This window comes from Scyliorhinus torazame, chromosome 14, assembly GCF_047496885.1.
Source record: "Scyliorhinus torazame isolate Kashiwa2021f chromosome 14, sScyTor2.1, whole genome shotgun sequence".
In the NCBI taxonomy this organism is placed as follows: Eukaryota; Metazoa; Chordata; class Chondrichthyes; order Carcharhiniformes; family Scyliorhinidae; genus Scyliorhinus; species Scyliorhinus torazame.
In genome coordinates this window covers 163610027-163634056 of record NC_092720.1, presented here as the reverse complement: position 1 = coordinate 163634056, position 24030 = coordinate 163610027, and the positions used below count along the sequence as shown (strand labels likewise).

The 24030-nt window shown below is 49.4% G+C and overlaps 1 protein-coding gene across 1 annotated transcript in view; it reads left to right on the top strand.

The window, feature by feature from the left end:
• The first annotated feature begins 1347 nt into the window (after positions 1–1347).
• Positions 1348–24030, top strand: part of LOC140389069 (uncharacterized) — a 58111-nt gene continuing 35428 nt past the window's right edge. Inside the window, exon 1 of the mRNA XM_072473229.1 lies at positions 1348–1458. The gene's annotated coding sequence lies outside the window, so the exon portion shown is untranslated. The remainder of the gene's footprint in view (positions 1459–24030) is intronic.

Genomic DNA, 24030 nt, shown 5'->3' with positions numbered 1-24030 from the left:
AAGGTCAGTTTTGTTAAAGTTAGGCTGTTGCCAGTAGTAATCAGATCCAGCAATGTTTTACTGGCACCATAAGGGAAATCTTTCTGGTATCTTTATGATGCATGTTGATGATTTTTTGTGGGGTGAGACTGGTGATTTCGAAGCTGTTGTAATCTCTGGGTTGAGGAAAGAATTCACGGTTGGAAGTAGGGAATCCGGTGCATTTAAATACATTGGACTGGAAATCGGACAGACTTAAGTTAGAGGCAACTTTATGTCAACAATCTTATTTGGAGAGCATCAGCCCAATAGCAATTAGTCGTAGTCGGGTTTCACAAAAAGACTTAGTGGTTTCAAAGATGGAAAAAGAGCAACTGCGAAGTTTAATTGGGCAACTGAATTGGTTAGGTAGACAGATTAGACTGGTTAGTTTTGATGTCTTAGAGTTGAGTACAAAAATGAATGATCCTAAAGTGGAAGACATAATGAGGGCAAATAAAGCATTGGTCAAACTAAAAATGCAGGAGTGTGTTTTGAGGTTCCCGGTTTTAGGTGATCTTAGGCACTTGAAACTCATAGTTTATAGTGATGCGTCCAAGAAAATTAATGTGATGGGGTTTCAAGCGCAGGAGGTTTTTATAATTTTCCTTTTGGGGCACAATGGTAATTGTTGCTTTCTTGTGTGGGAGACAAAGAAAATAAGGAGAGTGGTCAAAAGCACTTTGGCTGCTGAGGCTTTAAGTCTTGTAGAGGCGGTGGATATGGCCTTTTATATATCTCAGATATTGACAGGCATTTTGGGATTAGGGGATTTGGGTAACATACCCATTGAGTGTCACATTGACAATAAATCCCTGTGCAAAAATGTGCACTCTACAAAAAGTGTCAATGGGAAAAGGATAGATATCACAAGTTTGAAGCAGATGTTGGACAGAGGGGAGATAGCAAAAATTAAGTGGGTCGACAGTAGCGAGCAATTGTCTGACTGTTTAACAAAAAGAGGGGCTAGTTCACAGAAACTTTTGGATATTGTTAATGAAGGTTGCCTGTTTCTGTGACAGTTTATTTATTTTTCCTTTAAAAAAAAAAAGGAGGGGAAATTGCGAGTGTTTTTGAGTTTCTTGAAATTTTGTTTTCACCAAATTATTATTTTTTCTCCAAGGAAGGGGAGACTGTTAAGGAATGGATTGAGAAACATTCCAATTAGATGTCTCATTGATCCAATCATTGGCATTGATATGTAAAGAGGCTGCAGGTGGCCTTTGGACATGTGATGGTAGAGTTTAGTGCTGAGTGTGTTCAAAGAAAAATAAAAGTGTTTGGGAAAAGGAGTAGATCTCTTGACTCTTTACTCAACAGCAGCTAGAGGCTAACAAATGGGATGCGCGTGCATGATGACATTGGCACTCGCGGATGATGACAAGGCGACACGTGTGCAACGACGATGGGATATAACAACAATCTTTATTATTGTCATAAGTAGGTTTACATTTTATTTAAACAATTTTATTGAGGTATTTTTGGCATTGTAAACAGTAACAATATACATTAGTGTGTAAATATCAATTATAAAAACATAGTGAAAATAACAGTTCCTCTCTCGCACATAGACCCGCCTATTCTTCCCCCCTACTCTACACTATCCTACCCCATTCCCCCCCCGATTAGTTCCCCGCAAAGAAGTTGATGAATGGTTGCCACCTCCGGGCGAACCCCGATAGTGATCCTCGTAAGGCGAACTTGATCTTTTCCAAGCCGAGAAAGCTTGCCATGTCCGACAGCCATACTTCGGTCTTTGGGGGCTTTGAGTCCCTCCAGGCCAACAGTATTCGTCGCCGGGCTACCAGGGAAGCAAAGGCCACACAACGTCGGCCTCTATCCCCTCCTGGACTCCCGGGTCCTCCGACACCCCAAAAATCGACACCTCTGGACTCATCGCCACCCTTGTTTTCAGTACCTGGGACATGACGTCCGCAAATCCCTGCCAGTACCCCTTGAGTTTTGGGCACGCACAGAACATGTGGACATGGTTCGCTGGTCCTCCCGCACATCTAGCACACTTGTCCTCCAGCCCAAAGAATTTACTCATCCGGGCCACTGTCATGTGGGCCCGGTGAACTACCTTGAACTGAATCAGGCCGAGCCTGGCACATGTTGCGGTTGCATTTACCCTCCTCAGAGCGTCTGCCCATACGCCTCTCTCCAACTCCCCACCAAGCTCCTCCTCCCACTTGAGTTTCAGTTCCTCGGTCCCTGTGTCCTCCGCTCCCATAAGCTCCTTATAAATATCCGAGACTCTCCCCTGTCCTACCTCTCCCCTGGAAACTACCCTGCCCTGGATCCCCCTTGGTGGAAGGCGTGGAAAGGACGGGACCTGTCTACGTACGAAATCCCGCACCTGCAAGTATCGAAAGTCATTTACCCTTGCCAGCCCGAACTTCTCCTCCAGCGCCGTCATGCTCGCGAAGCTCCCTTCCAGGAACAAGTCGCCCATCCTTCCCACCTCCGCCACACTCGAAACCCGCCGTCCATCTTCCCCGGGACAAATCGGTGGTTGTCGCATATTGGGGACCAGACCGACGTTCCCACTTCCCCCCCTGCGCTTCCTCCATTGGTCCCAAATCCGCAGAGCCGCCACCACTATAGAGCTGGGGTAGTACCTGGCCGGCGGGAGCGGCAGAGGAGCCGTGACCAGGGCTGCCAAGCTGGTGCCCCTGCACGAAGCAGCCTCCACACGCTCCCAAACCGAACGCGTACCCACCATCCATTTCCTTATCATGGCTATGTTAGCCGCCCAGTAGTAGTTGCTGAGGTTTGGTAACGCCAGTCCCCCCTCGCTACGGTTCTGTTCCAGCATCCCCCTCTACCCGCGGGGACTTCCCTGCCCAAACAAATCCCAGGATGATTTTATTGATCCTTTTAAAAAAGGACCGCGGAATGAAAATAGGGAGACACTGAAAAATAAACAGGAATCTTGGGAGTAACGTCATTTTCACCGTCTGTACTCTCCCCGCTAGTGACAGTGGGAGCGCATCCCACCTTCGGAATTTGCTCCACCAGCCTAGACAAGTTCAATTTATGCATCCTGCCCCAGTCCCGCGCCACCTGTATCCCAAAATACCTAAAACTTTCCCCAACCAGCCTAAACGGTAGCTCCCTCAGCCTATTCTCCCGACCCCTCGCCTGCACCACAAACATCTCGCACTTTGCCATGTTCAACTTGTACCCCGAAAACCGGCCAAATTCCCCTAGGATTTCCATAATCCCGTCCATCCCTACCACTGGATCCGACACGTACAAAAGCAGGTCATCCGCGTAGAGCGAGACCTTGTGTTCTACCCACCCCCTGACCATTCCCTTCCATTCTCTTGCCGCTCTCAGAGCAATTGCCAGTGGTTCTATGGCCAACACAAACAGCAATGGAGAGAGGGGGCACCCTTGTCTCGTCCCACGGTTTTATCATAGATTATCATAGAATTTACAGTGCAGAAGGAGGCCATTCGGCCCGTCGAGTCTGCACCGGCTCTTGGAAAGAGCACACTACCCAAGGTCAACACTCCACCCTATCCCCATAACCCAGTAACCCCACACAACACTAAGGGCAATTTTGGACACTAAGGGCAATTTATCATGGCCAATCCACCTAACCTGCACATCTTTAGACTGTGGAAGGAAACCTGAGCACCCGGAGGAAACCCACGCACACACGGGGAGGATGTGCAGACTCCGCACAGACAGTGACTCAAGCCGGAATCGAACCTAGGACCCTGGAGCTGTGAAGCAATTGTGCTATCCACACAATTACTATGGTTTAGTTGAAAATACTCAGATGTTGTCCTGTTCATCCTTACACTAGCCTCCGGGGCCTGATATAGCAGTCTAACCCAGTCCACAAAGCCTTCCCCAAACCCAAACCGTCCTAGCACCTCCCATAGATAGTCCCACTCCACCCAGTCAAAAGCCTTTTCGGCATCCATTGCCTCCGCTACCTCCACCTCTCTGCCCTCCGGGGGCATCATAATCACATTGAGCAGCCTTCTTAGGTTGGCGACCAGCTGCCTGCCCTTTACAAACCCCGTTTGGTCCTCCACAATCACATCCGGTACACAATCTTCGATTCTGGATGCCAGGATCTTGGCCAGCAGTTTAGCGTCAACATTAATCAAGGAGATTGGCCTATAGGACACACAGGCTTCCGGATCTTTATCCCGTTTAAATATCAGCGAGATGGTGGCTTGCGGCATCGTCGGGGTAACACCCTATTGTCCCTTGTCTCGTTAAACACCCTAACCAGCACCGGCCCCACTAGCCCCGAGAACCTTTTGTGGAACTCCACTAGATACCCGTCCGGCCCCGGGTCTTTACCCGACTGCGTGACCTTCAGGCCCCCCATTACTTCTTCAGCCCTGATCGGGGCCCCCAGCCCCTCTACCAACTCCCTGCCCACCTTTGGAAAGGTCAGCCCATCTAAGAAGCGCCTCATCCCCATCGGCCTCGTGGGGGGTTCCGAGACATACAGCTTGCTGTAAAAGCCCCTGAATACCCTGTTCAATCCTGCCGGGTCTCCAACCCGGTTCCTTGCCCCGTCCACTACTGTCCCTATTTCCCTGGCTGCCTCCCTCTTCCTAAGTTGCTGTGCAAGCATTCTGCTGGCTTTCTCCCCATATTCATATACCGCGCCCCTTTCCTTTCTGAGCTGCTCTACGGCCTTCCCTGTGGATAGCGCCCCCAGCTCCGCCTGCAGTCTCCGTCGTTCCCTAAGTAGCTCTGCCCTCGGGGACTCCGCATATTCCCTGTCCGTCCGTATCGTCTCCTTTTTAAAAAAAATATATTTTATTCAAAATTTTTGGCCAACCATAACAGTACATTGTGTATCTTTTACACAGTAATATAACAATATAGATAGCAATGGCCAGTTTTTTAAACAAGAAATAAATAATATATAAACAACATCAAAATTAAAAAACAAAACTAAATGGCAACTGCCTTGTCCCAAATAAATACTCTCCAAAAATACAATTCAGCAGTCCAGTATACAATTACCTATAACAACAACCTATACATATTATACTTATACACTAACATCCCTGAGAGTCCTTCTGGTTCCTCCCCCCCCCCCCCCGGGTTGCTGCTGCTGTCTTCTTCTTTTCCATTCCCTCTATCTTTCTGTGAGGTATTCGACGAACGGTTGCCACCGCCTGGTGAACCCTTGAGCTGATCCCCTTAGGACGAACTTAATCCGCTCTAGCTTTATAAACCCTGCCATGTCATTTATCCAGGTCTCCACACCCGGGGGCTTGGCTTCCTTCCACATCAACAGTATCCTGCGCCAGGCTACTAGGGACGCAAAGGCCAAAACATCAGCCTCTTTCGCCTCCTGCACTTCCGGCTCTTCTGCAACCCCAAATATAGCCAACCCCCAGCTTGGTTCGACCTGGACCCCCACCACCTTCGAAAGCACCTTTGTCACCCCCACCCAAAACCCCTGTAGTGCCGGACATGACCAGAACATGTGGGTGTGATTCGCTGGGCTTCTCGAGCACTCGCACACCAATCCTCTACTCCAAAAAATTTACTGAGCCGTGCTCCAGTCATATGCGCCCTGTGTAACACCTTAAATTGTATCAGGCTTAGCCTGGCACACGAGGACGATGAGTTTACCCTACTTAGGGCATCAGCCCACAGCCCCTCCTCAATCTCCTCCCCCAGCTCTTCTTCCCATTTCCCTTTCAGCTCATCTACCATAATCTCCCCCTCGTCCCTCATTTCCCTATATATGTCTGATACCTTACCGTCCCCCACCCATGTCTTTGAGATCACTCTGTCCTGCACCTCCTGCGTCGGGAGCTGCGGGAATTCCCTCACCCGTTGACTCGCAAAAGCCCTCAGTTGCATATACCGGAATGCATTCCCTTGGGGCAACCCATATTTTTCGATCAGCGCTCCCAGACTTGCAAACGTCTCATCTACAAACAGATCTCTCAATTGTGTTACTCCTGCTCTTTGCCATGTTCCAAATCCCCCATCCATTCTCCCCGGAGCAAACCTATGGTTATTTCTTATCGGGGACCACAGCGAGGCTCCCCTCTTTCCCCTATGCCGTCTCCACTGCCCCCAAATTTTCAGAGTAGCCACCACCACCGGGCTTGTGGTGTATTTCTTCGGTGAGAACGGCAACGGTGCCGTCACCATAGCTTGTAGGCTAGTCCCCCTGCAGGACGCCCTCTCCAATCTCTTCCACGCCGCTCCCTCCTCTTCTCCCATCCACTTACATACCATTGAGATATTGCCAGCCCCCCCCTATCCCTACTACGCTGCAAAAATCCCTTCCTCACTCTCGGGGTCTTCCCGGCCCACACAAAACTCTTCTCAATCCTTTTGAAAAAAGCCTTCGTGATCACCACCGGGAGGCACTGAAACACAAAGAGGAATCTCGGGAGGACCACCATTTTAACCGCCTGCACCCTCCCTGCAAGTGACAGGGATACCATGTCCCATCTCTTGAAGTCCTCCTCCATCTGTTCCACCAACCGCGTTAAATTTAACCTATGCAATGTACCCCAATTCTTGGCTATCTGGATCCCCAAGTAGCGAAAGTCCCTTGTTACCTTCCTCAGCGGTAAGTCCTCTATTTCTCTGCTCTGCTCCCCTGGATGCACCACAAACAACTCACTTTTCCCCATGTTCAGTTTATATCCTGAGAATTCTCCAAACTCCCCAAGTATCCGCATTATCTCTGGCATCCCCTCCGCCGGGTCCGCCACATACAACAAATCGTCCGCATACAGAGATACCCGGTGTTCTTCTCCTCCCCTGAGTACTCCTCTCCACTTCCTGGAACCCCTCAATGCTATTGCCAGGGGCTCAATCGCCAGTGCAAACAATAATGGGGACAGAGGACATCCCTGCCTCGTCCCTCTATGGAGCTGAAAATACGCAGACCCCCGTCCATTCGTGACCACGCTCGCCATCGGGGCCCTATACAGCAGCTGTACCCATCTAATATACTCGTCTCCAAAGCCAAATCTCCTCAACACTTCCCACAAATAATCCCACTCCACTCTATCAAATGCTTTCTCGGCATCCATCGCCACCACTATCTCCGCTTCCCCCTCTGGTGGGGGAATCATCATTACCCCTAGCAACCTCCGTATGTTCGTGTTCAGCTGTCTCCCCTTCACAAACCCAGTTTGGTCCTCATGAACCACCCCCGGGACACAGTCCTCTATCCTCGTCGCCATTACCTTGGCCAGAATCTTAGCATCCACATTTAAAAGAGAAATGGGCCTATAGGACCCGCATTGCAGCGGGTCTTTTTCCTTCTTTAGGAGAAGCGATATCGTTGCCTCTGACATAGTCGGGGGCAGCTGTCCCCTTTCCCTCGCCTCATTAAAGGTTCTCATCAGTAGCGGGGCGAGCAAGTCCACATATTTCCTGTAAAATTCAACTGGGAATCCATCCGGTCCCGGGGCCTTCCCCGCCTGCATGCTCCTAATTCCTTTCACTACTTCCTCCATTTCGATCTGTGCTCCCAGTCCCACCCTCTCCTGCTCCTCCACCTTAGGAAATTCCAGCTGGTCCAGAAAACACATCATTCTCTCCTTCCCATCCGGGGGCTGAGCTTCATATAATCTTTCATAGAATGCCTTGAACACTCCATTCACTCTCTCCGCTCCCCGCTCCATCTCTCCCTCCTCATCCCTCACTCCCTCTATTTCCCTCGCTGCTCCCCTTTTCCTCAATTGGTGGGCCAGCAACCTGCTCGCCTTCTCCCCATATTCGTACTGTACACCCTGTGCCTTCCTCCACTGTGCCTCTGCAGTACCCATTGTCAGCAAATCAAATTCTACGTGTAGCCTTTGCCTTTCCCTGTACAGTCCCTCCTCCGGTGCCTCCGCATATTGCCTGATCACCTTCAGAAGTTCTTGCAGCAACCGCTCCCGTTCCCTACTCTCCTGCTTTCCTTTATGTACCCTGATTGATATCAGCTCCCCTCTAACCACTGCCTTCAGCGCCTCCCAGACCACTCCCACCTGGACCTCCCCATTATCATTGAGTTCCAAGTACTTTTCAATACACCCCCTCACCCTTAGACACACCCCCTCATCCGCCATTAGTCCCATGTCCATTCTCCAGGGTGGACGCCGTTCTTTTTCCTCCCCTATCTCCAAGTCCACCCAGTGTGGAGCGTGATCCGAAATAGCTATAGCCGTATATTCCGTCCCCCTCACATTCGGGATCAACGCCCTTCCCAAAACAAAAAAGTCTATTCGCGAATAAACTTTGTGGACATAGGAGAAAAACAAAAACTCCTTACTCCTAGGTCTGCTAAATCTCCACGGGTCTACTCCTCCCATCTGCTCCATAAAGTCTTTAAGCACCTTGGCTACTGCCGGCCTCCTTCCAGTCCTGGACCTCGATCTGTCCAGCCCTGGTTCCAGCACCGTGTTAAAATCTCCACCCATTACCAACTTCCCCACCTCTAGGTCCGGGATACGTCCTAACATGCGCCTCATAAAGTTGGCATCATCCCAGTTCGGGGCATATACGTTCACTAAGACCACCGCCTCCCCCTGTAATTTGCCACTCACCATAACGTATCTGCCCCCACTATCCGCCACTATGGTCTTTGCCTCAAACATTACCCGCTTCCCCACTAGTATAGCCACCCCCCTGTTTTTCGCATCTAGCCCCGAATGAAACACCTGCCCCACCCATCCTTTGCGTAGTCTAACCTGGTCTATCAGTTTCAAATGCGTCTCCTGTAACATAACCACATCTGCCTTAAGTTTCTTAAGGTGTGCGAGTACCCGTGCCCTCTTTATCGGCCCGTTCAGCCCTCTCACATTCCACGTGATCAGCCGGGTTGGGGGGCTCTTTACCCCCCCCCCCCCCCCCCCCCCCCCCCCCCCCCCTTGTCGATTAGCCATCCCCTTTTATCCAGCTCCTCACCCGGTTCCCACGCAGCTGTGTCCCCCCCAGGCGGTGCCCTCCCGCCCCGCCCACCCCACCCCATACCAGCTCCCCCTTCTCCCCAGCAGCAGCAACCCAGTAAATCCCCCCTCCCACCCCCCCCTGCTAGATCCCCCACTAGCGTAGTTACACCCCCCATGTTGCTCCCAGAAGTCAGCTAACTCTGGCCGACCTTGGCTTCCCCCTGTGACCTCGGCTCGCCCCCTCCTTCCTGCTTCCCTATTCCCGCCATAATTATCATAACGCGGGAACAAAGCCCGCGCTTCCCTTTTGGTCCCGCCCCCAATGGCCAACGCCCCCAGCTCCTCCACCTCCCTTCCTCCCTCCCCCACAACCTGTGGAAGAGAGAAAAGTTACCGGGTCGCAGGATTAACAACATAAAAATCATCTCTCCCCCCTTTTCCCCCCTCTTCACCCCCCATATTACTCCCGCTCCTGGGTCTTTTGCGCATCTTTTAGCCCTTCAATCGCCTGTAATATCGGGGCCAACAGCTCCTTCTTCATCTCCTTTTTAAGCTCTTCCACGCAGCTTTTCAAAAACCCGTGTTGTTCAAGGCCCCATATTAAACTGCCACCTTCCGACGCCATCTTGGTTTTTGCTTGCCTTCCTTGCCGCTGCTCTAGAGGATCCACCGCAATCCGGCCACTTTCCTCTCCTTTTTCCATCCGTATCCAGGGGGGATTCCCTTCTGGTTTACCGCACAGTACTTTTAGCCGTTAAAATTGCCGTTGGGGCTCTTATTAAGAGCCCAAAAGTCCGTTCCACCGGGAGCTGCCGAAACGTGCGACTTAGCTGGTCATCGCCGCACCCAGAAGTCCCCGTATCATCTCCTTAACCAGTCTGTCCAAATCTGCCCTGTCCGTTCTGTCCCTATGGGCTCGGATTGTGATCAGTTCCCCTCTCACCACCGCCTTCAGCGCCTCCCAGAGCACCGCTGCTGAGACTTCCCCTATATCGTTGACCTGCAGGTAGTTCTGCATGCATTTCCCCACTTTCTCACACACCCTCATCTGCCAACAATCCCACCTCTAACCTCCATTGTGGGCACTGGTAACTTTCTTTGCAGACCTGCAGGTCGACCCAATGTGGAGCAAAATCGTGATCGCCGAGTATTCTGTGTCCCTCACCCCCTCCAAAAAGTCCCTACTCATAATAAAGAAGTCAATACGAGAATAAGCCTTGTGAACTTGTGAATAGAACGAGAACGAGAACTCGTTTCCCGTCGGCCGACTGATTCTCCAGGGGACCACCCCCCCCATTTGTTCCATGAACCCCCTCAGTTCTCGTGCCATTGCCGGGACCCTGCCCGTTTTGGAGCACGACCGATCCAGGTCGGGATCAAGGACTGTATTAAAGTCCCCACCCATAATCAGCTTGTGCGAATCCAAGTCAGGAATTTTCCCCAGCAGCCTTTTGATGAAATCTACATCATCCCAGTTTGGAGCGTAAACATTCACTAGGACCATCCTCACCCCCTCAAGCTTATCCCGGACCATGAGAAATCTGTCACCCCCCATCCGCAACTGTGCTATCTGCCTCAAATTGAATCCGTTTGTTAATCATGATCACAACCTCTCTGGTTTTAGCGCCAAGCCCCGGCTAATCCAGCCCTTCCGTAATCTAATCTGTTCCGCCACTTTCAAATGTGTCTCCTGCAGCAACATTACATCCGCCTTCAGAGCCCGTAAGTGCGCAAACACACGTGCCCTCTTGACGTCTCAAGAACAAAGCTCGCCCCCACAATAGTGCAATTCAAACTGTGTAATGAGGTGAGCGCTACCACCCACCCCCTCTCAGCATTACCAGAAAAATAGCAAAAAGAATCCCCAGCACCTTTAACGATGACTTTGGCTTTAACTTTAAAACTTTCAAACAGGCAAAAACAAACACAAGAACACCCCAAATTTTAAGTGAAAGAACATGCCGAACGACATCGCTAACACGAAGGGCAATCCACAAACAAATGTAAACATCCCTTGAAACACTCCAACTTGAGTCCATGGGTCCTCAGTTCGGCACCAGTCCATGCCCCTTAGCGAAGTCCATCGCTTCCTCCGGGTGGTCAAAATAGTGTTGCTGTTCCCGGTATGTGGCCCAAAGCCACGCCGGAAAAAGTAGCCCAAACCTGACCTTTTTAACAGGATCTCTTTAATTTGACTGTAGGCTGCCCTCCTTCTGGCCACCTCCTGGCTCAGATCCTGAGAGATGCGCAGGACACTGTTGTTCCATAAGCAGCTCTTCGTGTTCTTGGCCCACTGTAGGACCCACTCCTTGTCCACGAACCTATGGAACCTGACCACCATCGTCCAGGCCCCCCCCCCTCACGGCTGCCTCGCCTGCACTCGGCGTGCCCTGTCCAGCTCCAAAGGACACGGGAAGAAATCATCCCCCACCAGCTTCTGCAGCATGTCTGCCGCATATGCAGTGGCATCCACTCCCTCTACTGTTTTATTATGAAAAATTCTGCAAAACCTTCATAAAAATACTTTTTAAAAAAACATGATGAAGTATTCATTCTTCAGTTGGGCGGGGAGTGGTAGTTTTCCTTGAACTTGTTTGACCTGAGGCCATGAGACTCTGTGGAGTCAATATTGAGCCTTCCTCACCTACCAGTGGGATGGGACATTCCCAGGGATGGTTATGGAGGAGTCTGGGATGTTTCCAGATTAATACCATTCAGTGAGTATCACTGCTACTTGACCAGTCTGCAGGGCAGCTCTCCTCATTTGGATCCTTGTCCTCAAACTTTGGTAAGGGAGACTTTACAGATTTCACTGGGCTGAGATCACCTTAATCTTCTTCTGACACAAAGCCAGTATTGTCCAGATGTCTGATTTTCCTCTTATTATTGGACTTTGTCGTGATTGTTTGCTGGACCACTTCAGAGGGCAGATCAGAGTCAACCATGTTGTGTGGGACTGGAGTCACATATAGACCAGACCAGGCAGTTGAAGCAGGTTCCCTTCCCTGAAGAACAATATTTGTTTTTTTTGGACAACCTGAAAGTTTTCATATATTTAATTTGCTTCTGTGCCACACATTTCAAAATGTATCAAATTTAGGTTCGCAACATGGAGTTCTGTGGTGAATATCATCGATGTCTTTTAAGGGAAAACTAGATAAACTCATGAGAGAAAGGAACAGAAGGATATGCTGATAGGATCAGATGAAGAGGGGTGAGAGGAGACTCGTGTGAAGCACCAACACCAGCATGGAGCAATCGGGCCGAATGGCCTGTTTCTGCTCTGTCATTCTATGTGTGTAACTTTCCGTGGGTGGATTTGAACTCTCAATCTCTGGATTGTGAATCCAGAATTCAGCTGCCAGATGTGGAGACACAATTATTTTTTTTTCTAATTAAGGGGCAATTTAACATGCTAATCCACCTACCTACACATCTTTGGGGTTGTGGGGTGGGACCCACGCAGTCACGGGGAGAACATGTAAGCTCCACATGAAAAGTGACCCGGGGGCGGGATCGAACCAGATCCTCAGTGCCGTGAGGCAGCAGTGCTAGTCACAGTGCCGCCCCCTATTCAAATGTCTTTTAATGTCTTTAAAGATTTTACCTGAAGGCCAAGGCCTTTCCCAGAAGCCTGGACTTGGATTTGAATGTTTTGTCTAGTGCTGTGTCTGAGAGCTGAATTTGGGATGTGCAGTCTGAGTGAGTGCAGTGTATCTAATTTCCCAGGATAAACCAGAACCCTTCATTCAGCTACACCAGACTTTCCCAAACATTTGGAGCTGAAGACCCCTAGTGACCCAAGAGTATTAGAGAACCCCAATCATTCTGTCTGCCACCTTTTTTCCTAACAAATAGGTGCGAACACAGAAGTCCTTTCTAGCTATATCATTTATATATTAATCTGGTAATAATTAAAAAGTTCTCTGATTAAATATACATAAGTTTCATAGAATTCATAGAATCCCCAGAGTGCAGAAGGTGGCCATTCAGCCCATCAAGTCTATACTAGCTCACTCCCTATCGTCGTATTCCTGGAACCCCATAACCCACCTAACCTTTGGACGCTAAAGGACAATTTAGCATGGCCAATCCATCCAACGTTCACATCTTTGGACTTTGGGAAGAAACTTGAACATCGGGAGGAAACCCACGCAGACACAGGGAGAACATGCAAACTCCACATAAAAAGCCACCCATGACTGGAATTGAAGCCGGGTCATTGGTGCAGTGAGATAGCAGTACCAGCCACTCTATCCTTCCCTTTTCTAATTTTAATAGGAGGAGTGATGCTGGAAAGCTAATTCTAATATTCGACAAACACATTTCCCTCTCCCTCACACACAAACGCACACACATCTCTGTCAGAAATTAACACACACACATCTCTGTCTCTCATTCACACACACATGCCTCTGTCTCACATTCACACACGGGTCTCTCACTCACACTTGCGTGTCTGTCTCACATTCACACGTCTGTCTCACATTCACACACACACGTCTGCTCACAGTCACACATGTCTGTCTCATTCACACATGTCTCTGTCACATTCACACACACGTCTCTGTCTCACATTCACACACGTCTCTGTCACATTCACACAGGTCTCTGTCTCACATTCACACAGGTCTCTGTCTCACATTCACAGACGTCTCAGTCTCACATTCACACATGTCTCTGTCTCACATTCACACACGTCTGTCTCACATCCACACACGTCTCTGTCTCACATTCACACACATCTCTGTCTCACATTCACACACGTCTCTGTCTCACATTCACACCACGTCTCTGTCTCATTCACACACACGTCTCTGTCTCACATTCACACACACGTCTGTCTCACATTCACACACACGTCTCTTTCACATTCACACACAGGTCTCTGTTTCACATTCACACACACGTCTCTGTCTCACATTCGCACACATGTCTGTCTCACATTCTCACGCACACAGGTCTCTGTCTCGCATTCACACACACATCTCTGTCTTGCATTCACACACACGTCTCTGTCTCATTCACACACACGTCTGTCTCACATCCACACACAGACGTCTCTGTCTCACATTCACACACACGTCTCTGTCTCACATTCACACACACGTCTCTGTCTCGCATTCACACCCACGTCTCTGTCTCGCATTCACACCCACGTCTCTGTCTCGCATTCACACACAGGTCTCTGTCTCGCATTCACACACAGGTCTCTGTCTCGCATTCACACACACGTTTCTGTCTCGCATTCACACACACGTCTCTGTCTCGCATTCACACACACGTCCCTGTCTCGCACTCACACACACGTCTCTGTCTCGCACTCACAGACGTCTCTGTCTCGCACTCACACACACGTCTCTGTCTCGCACTCACACACACGTCTGTCTTGCATTCACACACACATCTCTGTCTCGTATACACATACACGCCTTTGCCTCGCATTCGCACACACGCCACTGTCTCGCATTCACACACAGGTCTCTGTTTCACATTCACACACACGTCTCTGTCTCACATTCATACATGTCTCTGTCTCACATTCACAAACATGTCTCTGTCTCACATTCACACACACGTCTGTCTCACATTCACACACGCGTCTCTGTCTCACATTCACACACACGCCTCTGTCTCGCGCTCACACGCACGCCTCTGTCTCGCGCTCACACACAAGCCTCTGTCTCGCACTCACACACACGCCTCTGTCTCGCACTCACACACACGTCTCTGTCTCGCATACACACACACGTCTCGGTCTCGCATACACACACACGCCTCTGTCTCGCACTCACACACACGTCTCTGTCTCGCATACACACACACGTCTCGGTCTCGCATACACACACACGTCTCTGTCTCGCATTCACACACACGTCTCTGTCTCGCATTCACACACACGTCTCTGTCTCACATTCACACACACGCCTCTGTCTCGCATTCACACACAGCCCTTTGTCTCACATTCACAAACACGTCTCTGTCTCACATTCACACACACATCTGTCTCACATTCACACACACATCTGTCTCACATTCGCACACACATCTCTGTCTCACATTCACACACACATCTGTCTCACATTCGCACACACGTCTCTGTCTCACATTCGCACACACGTCTCTGTCTCACATTCGCACACACGTCTCTGTCTCACATTCACACACACATCTGTCTCACATTCACACACACGTCTCTGTCTCACATTCGCACACACGTTTCTGTCTCACATTCGCACACACGTCTCTGTCTCACATTCGCACACACGTCTCTGTCTCACATTCGCACACACGTCTCTGTCTCACATTCGCACACACGTCTCTGCCTCACATTCACACACACATCTGTCTCACATTCACACACACGTCTCTGTCTCACATTCGCACACACGTCTCTGTCTCACATTCGCACACACGTCTGTCTCACATTCGCACACACGTCTCTGTCTCACATTCGCACACACGTCTCTGTCTCACATTCACACACAGGTCTCTGTTTCACATTCACACACACGTCTCTGTCTCACATTCGCACAAATGTCTGTCTCACAGTCACACACACGTCTCTGTCTCACATTCGCACACACGTCTCTGTCTCACATTCGCACACACGTCTGTCTCACATTCGCACACACGTCTCTGTCTCACATTCGCACACACGTCTCTGTCTCACATTCACACACAGGTCTCTGTTTCACATTCACACACACGTCTCTGTCTCACATTCGCACAAATGTCTGTCTCACATTCACACACACAGGTCTCTGTCTCGCATTCACACACAGGTCTCTGTCTCACATTCACACACAGGTCTCTGTCTCACATTCGCACAAATGTCTGTCTCACATTCACACACAGGTCTCTGCCTCACATTCACACACACGTCTCTGCCTCACATTCACACACACGTCTCTGTCTCGCATTCACACACACGTCTCTGTCTCACATTCACACACACGTCTCTGTCTCACATTCACACACAGGTCTCTGTTTCACATTCACACACACGCCTCTGTCTCACATTCGCACAAATGTCTGTCTCACATTCACACACACAGGTCTCTGTCTCGCATTCACACACAGGTCTCTGTCTCACATTCACACACACGTCTCTGTCTCACATTCACACACACGTCTCTGTCTCACATTCACACACAGGTCTCTGTTTCACATTCACACACACGCCTCTGTCTCACATTCGCACAAATGTCTGTCTCACATTCACACACACACAGGTCTCTGTTTCGCATTCATACACAGGTCTCTGTCTCACATTCACACACACGTCTGTATCACATTCACACACACATCTCTGTCTCACATTCACACACACATCTGTCTCACATTCACACACACGTCTCTTTCACATTCACACACAGGTCTCTGTCTCACATTCACACACACGTCTCTGTCTCACATTCGCACAAATGTCTGTCTCACATTCACACACACGTCTCTGTCTCACATTCGCACAAATGTCTGTCTCACATTCACACACACAGGTCTCTCTCTCGCATTCACACACAGGTCTCTGTCTCACATTCACACACACGTCTCTGTCTCACATTCACACACACAGGTCTCTGTCTCGCATTCACACACAGGTCTCTGTCTCACATTCACACACAGGTCTCTGTCCCACATTCGCACAAATGTCTGTCTCACATTCACACACAGGTCTCTGTCTCAGATTCACACACACGTCTGTCTCACATTCGCACACACGTCTCTGTCTCACATTCACACACACATCTGTCTCACATTCACACACACGTCTCTGTCTCGCATTCACACACACGTGTCTGTCTCACATTCACACACACGTCTCTGTCTCACATTCACACACACGTCTGTCTCGCATTCACACACACATCTGCCTCACATTCACACACACGTCTCTGCCTCACATTCACACACACGCCTCTGTCTCACATTCACACACACGTCTCTGTCTCACATTCACACACACGTCTCTGTCTCACATTCACACACACGTCTCTGTCTCACATTCACACACACCTCTGTCTCACATTCACACACACGTCTCTGTCTCACATTCACACACACGTCTCAGTCTCACATTCACACACAGGTCTCTGTCTCACATTCACACACACGTCTCTGCCTCACATTCACACACACATGTCTCACATTCGCACACACGTCTCTGTCTCACATTCACACACACATCTGTCTCACATTCGCACACACGTCTCTGTCTCACATTCACACACACGTCTCTGTCTCACATTCACACACACATCTGTCTCACATTCGCACACACGTCTCTGTCTCACATTCACACACACATCTGACTCACATTCGCACACACGTCTCTGTCTCACATTCACACACGTCTCTGTCTCACATTCACACACACGTCTCTGTCTCGCATTCACACACACGTCTCTGTCTCGTATTCACACACACGTCTCTGTCTCACATTCACACACACATCTGTCTCACATTCGCACACACGTATCTGTCTCACATTCACACACACGTCTGTCTCACATTCGCACACACGTCTCTGTCTCAAATTTACACACACGTCTCTGTCTCACATTCACACACACGTCTCTGTCTCACATTCACACACACATCTGTCTCACATTCGCACACACGTCTCTGTCTCACATTCACACACACATCTGTCTCACATTCGCACACACGTCTCTGCCTCACATTCACACACACGTCTCTGTCTCACATTCACACACACGTCTCTGTCTCACATTCACACACACGTCTCTGCCTCACATTCACACACACATCTGTCTCACATTCGCACACACGTCTCTGTCTCACATTCACACACAAGTCTCTGTCTCACATTCACACACACATCTGTCTCACATTCACACACACATCTGTCTCACATTCGCACACACATCTGTCTCACATTCGCACACACATCTCTGTCTCACATTCACACACACATCTGTCTCACATTCACACACACGCCTCTGTCTCACATTCACACACACGTCTCTGTCTCACATTCACACACGGGTCTCTGTCTCACATTCACACACACGTCTCTGTCTCACATTCACACACACGTCTCTGTCTCACATTCGCACACACGCCTCTGCCTCACATTCACACACACGTCTCTGTTTCACATTCACACACACGTCTCTGTCTCACATTCACACACGGGTCTCTGTCTCACATTCGCACACACGGGTCTCTGTCTCACATTCACACACACGTCTCTGTCTCACATTCGCACAAATGTCTGTCTCACATTCACACACACGTCTCTGTCTCACATTCACACACACGTCTCTGTCTCACATTCACACACACATCTGTCTCACATTCGCACACACGTCTCTGTCTCACATTCGCACACACGTCTCTGCCTCACATTCACACACACATCTGTCTCACATTCGCGCACACGTCTCTGTCTCACATTCACACACACGTCTCTGTCTCACATTCACACACACATCTGTCTCACATTCGGACACACGTCTCTGTCTCACATTCACACACACACCTGTCTCACATTCGCACACACATCTCTGTCTCACATTCACACACACATCTGTCTCACATTCACACACACGTCTCTGTCTCACATTCACACACACATCTGTCTCACATTCACACACACATCTGTCTCACATTCGCACACACGTCTCTGTCTCACATTCGCACACACGTCTCTGCCTCACATTCACACACACATCTGTCTCACATTCGCGCACACGTCTCTGTCTCACATTCACACACACGTCTCTGTCTCACATTCACACACACATCTGTCTCACATTCGGACACACGTCTCTGTCTCACATTCACACACACACCTGTCTCACATTCGCACACACATCTCTGTCTCACATTCACACACACATCTGTCTCACATTCACACACACGTCTCTGTCTCACATTCACACACACATCTGTCTCACATTCACACACACATCTGTCTCACATTCGCACACACGTCTCTGTCTCACATTCGCACACACGTCTCTGTCTCACATTCACACACACGTCTCTGTCTCACATTCACACACACGTCCCTGTCTCACATTCACACACACGTCTCTGTCTCACATTCACACACATGTCTCTGTCTCACATTCACACACACGTGTCTGTATCGCATTCACACACACGTCTCTGTCTCACATTCACACACACGTCTGTCTCACATTCACACACACGTCTCTGTCTCACATTCACACACGGGTCTCTGTCTCACATTCACACACACGTCTCTGTCTCACATTCACACACACGTCTCTGTTTCACATTCACACACACGTCTCTGTCTCACATTCGCACACACGCCTCTGCCTCACATTCACACACACGTCTCTGTTTCACATTCACACACACGTCTCTGTCTCACATTCACACACGGGTCTCTGTCTCACATTCGCACACACGGGTCTCTGTCTCACATTCACACACACGTCTCTGTCTCACATTCGCACACACGCCTCTGCCTCACATTTACACACACGTCTCTGTTTCACATTCACACACACGTCTCTGTCTCACATTCACACACGGGTCTCTGTCTCACATTCGCACACACGGGTCTCTGTCTCACATTCACACACACGTCTCTGTCTCACATTCACACACACGTCTCTGTTTCACATTCACACACACGTCTCTGTCTCACATTGGCACACACGTCTCTGCCTCACATTCACACACACATCTGTCTCACATTCACACACACATCTGTCTCACATTCGCACACACATCTCTGTCTCACATTCACACACACATCTGTCTCACATTCGCACACACGTCTCTGTCTCACATTCGCACACACGTCTCTGTCTCACATTCACACACACGTCTCTGTCTCACATTCACACACGGGTCTCTGTCTCACATTCGCACACACGTCTCTGTCTCACATTCACACACACGTCTCTGTCTCACATTCACACACACGTCTCTGTCTCACATTCGCACACACGCCTCTGCCTCACATTCACACACACGTCTCTGTTTCACATTCACACACACGTCTCTGTCTCACATTCACACACGGGTCTCTGTCTCACATTCGCACACACGGGTCTCTGTCTCACATTCACACACACGTCTCTGTCTCACATTCGCACAAATGTCTGTCTCACATTCACACACACGTCTCTGTCTCACATTCACACACACGTCTCTGTCTCACATTCACACACACATCTGTCTCACATTCGCACACACGTCTCTGTCTCACATTCGCACACACGTCTCTGCCTCACATTCACACACACATCTGTCTCACATTCGCGCACACGTCTCTGTCTCACATTCACACACACGTCTCTGTCTCACATTCACACACACATCTGTCTCACATTCGGACACACGTCTCTGTCTCACATTCACACACACACCTGTCTCACATTCGCACACACATCTCTGTCTCACATTCACACACACATCTGTCTCACATTCACACACACGTCTCTGTCTCACATTCACACACACATCTGTCTCACATTCACACACACATCTGTCTCACATTCGCACACACGTCTCTGTCTCACATTCGCACACACGTCTCTGCCTCACATTCACACACACATCTGTCTCACATTCGCGCACACGTCTCTGTCTCACATTCACACACACGTCTCTGTCTCACATTCACACACACATCTGTCTCACATTCGGACACACGTCTCTGTCTCACATTCACACACACACCTGTCTCACATTCGCACACACATCTCTGTCTCACATTCACACACACATCTGTCTCACATTCACACACACGTCTCTGTCTCACATTCACACACACATCTGTCTCACATTCACACACACATCTGTCTCACATTCGCACACACGTCTCTGTCTCACATTCGCACACACGTCTCTGTCTCACATTCACACACACGTCTCTGTCTCACATTCACACACACGTCCCTGTCTCACATTCACACACACGTCTCTGTCTCACATTCACACACATGTCTCTGTCTCACATTCACACACACGTGTCTGTATCGCATTCACACACACGTCTCTGTCTCACATTCACACACACGTCTGTCTCACATTCACACACACGTCTCTGTCTCACATTCACACACGGGTCTCTGTCTCACATTCACACACACGTCTCTGTCTCACATTCACACACACGTCTCTGTTTCACATTCACACACACGTCTCTGTCTCACATTCGCACACACGCCTCTGCCTCACATTCACACACACGTCTCTGTTTCACATTCACACACACGTCTCTGTCTCACATTCACACACGGGTCTCTGTCTCACATTCGCACACACGGGTCTCTGTCTCACATTCACACACACGTCTCTGTCTCACATTCGCACACACGCCTCTGCCTCACATTTACACACACGTCTCTGTTTCACATTCACACACACGTCTCTGTCTCACATTCACACACGGGTCTCTGTCTCACATTCGCACACACGGGTCTCTGTCTCACATTCACACACACGTCTCTGTCTCACATTCACACACACGTCTCTGTTTCACATTCACACACACGTCTCTGTCTCACATTGGCACACACGTCTCTGCCTCACATTCACACACACATCTGTCTCACATTCACACACACATCTGTCTCACATTCGCACACACATCTCTGTCTCACATTCACACACACATCTGTCTCACATTCGCACACACGTCTCTGTCTCACATTCGCACACACGTCTCTGTCTCACATTCACACACACGTCTCTGTCTCACATTCACACACGGGTCTCTGTCTCACATTCGCACACACGTCTCTGTCTCACATTCACACACACGTCTCTGTCTCACATTCACACACACGTCTCTGTTTCACATTCACACACATGTCTCTGTCTCACATTCGCACACACGTCTCTGCCTCACATTCACACACACATCTGTCTCACATTCACACACACATCTGTCTCACATTCGCACACACATCTCTGTCTCACATTCACACACACATCTGTCTCACATTCGCACACACGTCTCTGTCTCACATTCGCACACACGTCTCTGTCTCACATTCACACACACGTCTCTGTCTCACATTCACACACACGTCTCTGTCTCACATTCACACACAGGTCTCTGTCTCGCATTCACACACGGGTCTCTGTCTCACATTCGCACACACGTCTCTGTCTCACATTCACACACACGTCTCTGTTTCACATTCACACACATGTCTCTGTCTCACATTCGCACACACGTCTCTGTCTCACATTCGCACACACGTCTCTGTCTCACATTCACACACACATCTGTCTCACATTCACACACACGTCTCTGTCTCACATTCGCACACACATCTCTGTCTCACATTTGCACACACGTCTGTCTCACATTCGCACACACGTCTCTGTCTCACATTCACACACAGGTCTCTGTTTCACATTCGCACACACGTCTCTGTCTCACATTCGCACACACGTCTCTGCCTCACATTCACACACACATCTGTCTCACATTCACACACACGTCACTGTCTCACATTCGCACACACGTCTCTGTCTCACATTCGCACACACGTCTGTCTCACATTCGCACACACGTCTCTGTCTCACATTCGCATACACGTCTCTGTCTCACATTCACACACAGGTCTCTGTTTCACATTCACACACACGTCTCTGTCTCACATTCGCACAAATGTCTGTCTAACATTCACACACACAGGTCTCTGTCTCGCATTCACACACAGGTCTCTGTCTCACATTCACACACACGTCTCTGCCTCACATTCACACACACGTCTCTGTCTCGCATTCACACACACGTCTCTGTCTCACATTCACACACACGTCTCTGTCTCACATTCACACACAGGTCTCTGTTTCACATTCACACACACGCCTCTGTCTCACATTCGCACAAATGTCTGTCTCACATTCACACACACAGTCTCTGTCTCACATTCACACACAGGTCTCTGTCTCACATTCACACACAGGTCTCTGTCTCACATTCGCACAAATGTCTGTCTCACATTCACACACACACAGGTCTCTGTTTCGCATTCACACACAGGTCTATTTCTCACATTCACACACACGTCTGTCTCACATTCACACACACATCTCTGTCTCACATTCACACACACGTCTCTTTCATATTCACACACAGGTCTCTGTCTCACATTCACACACACGTCTCTGTCTCACATTCGCACAAATGTCTGTCTCACATTCACACACACGCCTCTGTCTCACATTCGCACAAATGTCTGTCTCACATTCACACACACAGGTCTCTCTCTCGCATTCACACACAGGTCTCTGTCTCACATTCACACACAGGTCTCTGCCTCACATTCACACACACATCTGTCTCACATTCACACACACATCTGTCTCACATTCACACACACGTCGCTGTCTCACATTCACACACACGTCTGTCTCACATTCGCACACACGTCTCTGTCTCACATTCACACACATCTGTCTCACATTCACACACACGTCTCTGTCTCGCATTCACACACACGTGTCTGTCTCACATACGTCTCTGTCTCACATTCACACACACGTCTGTCTCGCATTCACACACACATCTGCCTCACATTCACACACACGTCTCTGCCTCACATTCACACATACGTCTCTGTCTCACATTCACACAAACGTCTCTGTCTCACATTCACACACACGTCTCTGTCTCACATTCACACACACGTCTCTGTCTCGCATTCACACACACGTCTCTGTCTTACATTCACACACACATCTCTGTCTCACATTCACACACACGTCTCTGTCTCACATTCACACACACGTCTCTGTCTCACATTCACACACACGTCTCTGTCTCACATTCACACACACGTCTCTGTCTCGCATTCACACACGGGTCTCTGTCTCACATTCGCACACACGTCTCTGTCTCACATTCACACACACGTCTCTGTCTCACATTCACACACACGTCTCTGTTTCACATTCACACACATGTCTCTGTCTCACATTCGCACACACGTCTCTGCCTCACATTCACACACACATCTGTCTCACATTCGCACACACATCTCTGTCTCACATTCACACACACATCTGTCTCACATTCGCACACACGTCTCTGTCTCACATTCGCACACACGTCTCTGTCTCACATTCACACACACGTCTCTGT